The following is a 3,595-nucleotide window of genomic DNA, read 5'->3' as shown; positions in this document are numbered from 1 at the left end:
AAGATTTTAATTTACTCTCTCTGTGCAAAGAAAATCACAAAGACAAGGGCGCCTCCTCGTGTGATATAGTTTGGACAAATGTAAAAATAGGTGAATACAGATTTTATACTCACAAGTAAAGCAGCACTCTGTTGTGCTTATAGAGGCAGACTGGAAGTTTACAGTGTCCCAGTTCACTGACCAAGGCAGTGCAACAAATCACTCCAGGGTAGATTTCAATCAAGCTCAGGCTCTCAGCAAAGAGTTAAAATACCATAGTTTAATGGTGCAGTAAAATACAATATAAAATGTCACAAATGTGACCGTAACAATGGATAAACAAGCAACTAGTTTCTCAGATCTCTGTCTGTTTCCTCAGGCTTTCCCAAACTATATCACACGAGGAGGCGCCCTTGTCTTTGTGATCTTCTTTGCACAGAGAGAGTATTTACCCAGACTGGTTTTGTGACAAGGAGCTGACTTTTGGATCTAAGGGAGAATCTTATATATGTGCTACCCAGGAGGACTAATAAACCTCTGAAGTGCCCTCCAAATCTTGGGACTGTCTGAGCATCAATATCATATACAGATAAGAACTTATTAGAGACTTAATACTATTTATTTATTATATATTGTTTAAGCTGCATTTTCTGTTTATATTGATCTCATCACATCACATTTGATGAGAGTCCATGTCTCATTTTTTCTGTAATTGTCATTATTACTTTGTCTTTATACATTATTATCTGATCATTTTATATTATTAAGTTTTTATTGTTTTTACTATACTTCAGTATTATCCAACAGATTGTTTTATATATTTCTTCTAGCGCCCCCTAGAGTTACGCTTGCATAGTGTAACAAGATTTTAATTTACTCTCTCATTCTTTCCTTCCTTGATTACTACAACTCTGTCCTCTCTGGTCTCCCCACCTGCCGCCTAGCTCCTTTACAATCCATAATGAATGCCTCTGCCAGACTCATCTTCCTTACACGTCACTCTTCATCTGCTGCACCTCTCTGCCAATCTCTTCACTGGCTTCCTCTTGCCTCTAGGATCAAACATAAAATTCTCATTCTGACATACAAAGCCCTCAACTGCACTGCTCCCCCCTACATCTCAGACCTTGTGTCCAGATACTCTCTCATCCCCTTCGCTCTGCTCACGACCTCCTACTCTCCTCCTCTCTTGTCACCTCAGCACACTCCCGTTTACAGGACTTCTCCAGACTGGCTCCCATATTGTGGAACTCTCTGCCTCATTCCACAAGAATCTCTTCTAGTTTTAAAAGCTTCAAGTGCTCCCTAAAGACTCTACTGTTCAGGGATGCATACAACCTACACTAACCTTTCCTAATACCAGTTCCTCTCCTCCATTGCTATCCCCTGAACCCCCTTAGCATGTAAGCCTAAGAGTCCAGCTGTTTGTAGATCACCTTCTTAAGAGTTGACTACAACAGTGCAACTCTTGGCCCTCTACCCATTTGATCCCTATAAGTGTTTTATTGTACTCCCCTTTGTTTATAGAGCTGCAGAATCTGTTGGTGCTCTTCAAATAACTAATAATAATAATAATAATAATAATAAAAGATGTTCTATCATGTAACTGATCTTACACAAATTACTTTTGTAAGTCTAGATGTAGTGCTCATATATTATTACAATTAATTAATACAGTCATTTTCTACCTCTAGGGTGCGCTAGAGGTATCTATTCAATATCACTTGAGTACTAAGCCAATAGTGAGCTCAGCACAGTGGTCAGGTAGTGAACTTCTTCCGTTAGCTTCTGTTCTATACTATTAATCATAATGTTTTACTGCAGGTTTTAAAGGGACAGTCTAGTCAAAAATAAACTTTCATGAATGGGTATGTCATTTTAAACCATTTTCCAAATTAATTTTATAATCAAATTTGCTTTGTTCTCTTGTTATTCTTAGTTGAAAGCTAAGCCTAGGAGACACATATGCTAATTTCTTACCCCTTGAAAGCCGCCTCTAATCTGAGTGCATTTTATTCGCTTTTCACAGCTAGACAATGCTAGTTCATGTGTGTCATATAGATAACATTGTGCTCACATACGTGGAGTTACCTAGGAGTCAGCACTGATTGGTTAAAATGCAAGTCTGTCAAAAGAACTGAAATAAGGGGGCAGTCTGCAGAGGCTTAGATACAAGCAGAGGTAAAATGTGTATTATTGTTACTGTGTTGGTTATGCAGAACTGGGGAATGGGTAATAAAGGTATTTTCGATCTTTTTAACAATAACATTTGTGGTGTAGACTGTCTCTTTAAGAAGCGCTACATTGTACATAAATATTTTGGATAATGTTTAACTCAACACTTAATACGATTGCAATAAGCTAGCTAATAGCATCTCTCTGTGCTATCCATTAAGAGTACAGGGAGCACTATCAGTAGAGCTTCACTTGTAATCTAGCCCATACTATCATACTAATTTAGCCTATCTAACCGCTAGATTTAGAGTTTTGCGGCCAAAGGGGTGCGTTAGCTACGCGTGTTTTTTTTCCCCGCACCTTTTAAACAACGCTGGTATTTAGAGTTCTCTGAAGGGCTGCGTTAGGCTCCAAAAAGGGAGCGTAGAGCATAATTTACCGCCACTTCAACTCTCAATACCAGCATTGCTTACGGACGCGGCCAGCTTTAAAAACGTGCTCGTGCACGATTTCCCCATAGGAAACAATGGGGCAGTTTGAGCTGAAAAAAAACCTAACACCAGCAAAAAAGCAGCGTTCAGCTCCTAACGCAGCCCCATTGTTTCCTATGGGGAAACACTTCCTAAGTCTGCACCTAACACTCTAACATGTACCCCGAGTCTAAACACCCCTAATCTTACACTTATTAACCCCTGCATTTTATTATAAACCCCTAATCTGCTGCTCCGTACACCGCCGCAACCTACATTATACCTATGTACCCAAAATCTGCTGCCCCTAACATCGCCGACCCCTATATTATATTTTTTAACCCCTAATCTGCCGCCCACAACGTCGCGGCTGGGAAGTGAGCGTTAGACCCTTTCCTGACTGACTCTAAATACCAGCGGGCGGCCAAAACCAGCGTTAGGACCCCTTAACGCTCGTTTGGACGGCTAACGCAAAACTCTAAATCTAGGTGTAAGTATTTTCTCATGATTATTTCTGCAACAAAAAAAAAGTTAAATACAGTTTATTAGTATAAACAGTAAAATTGTACCTACTCTACTATAGAGTAATGACTTGGTTTGGTCTCAAATGTACTTAGCAAAGGGAGGTCCACCTCATCCTGCATTTGTAGAATTCCCCCCAGTATGATATCACCAGGCTTGGAGTAGCTGTATGTGTTAGTGTGCAGACCCTGCTCAAGGTAACAGGAGCGCACAAACCTCATCTCTTCTCCGGCAGCAGGAACTATAATTAACATCAAAGGGAGAGAAAAGAGTCTTGATTTGAGGATCAGTAGAAACCAGAGAGTAAAAATGCATTTTGATGAAAGCATTAAAGCAAATTCACTGGAATTCAGCTGCATACACTGCACAGTCTTTAGTAAAAATCAACAAACTGGTAGTTTCCTTTGTAAATTACAAAACCTAGAAAAAAATAAAATAAATGCAATAAT

The sequence above is a fragment of the Bombina bombina genome, chromosome 3 (genome assembly GCF_027579735.1).
Source record: "Bombina bombina isolate aBomBom1 chromosome 3, aBomBom1.pri, whole genome shotgun sequence".
Lineage (NCBI taxonomy): Eukaryota > Metazoa > Chordata > Amphibia > Anura > Bombinatoridae > Bombina > Bombina bombina.
The sequence above is the reverse complement of the archived record's forward strand: the minus strand, read 5'-3'. Positions refer to the sequence as shown.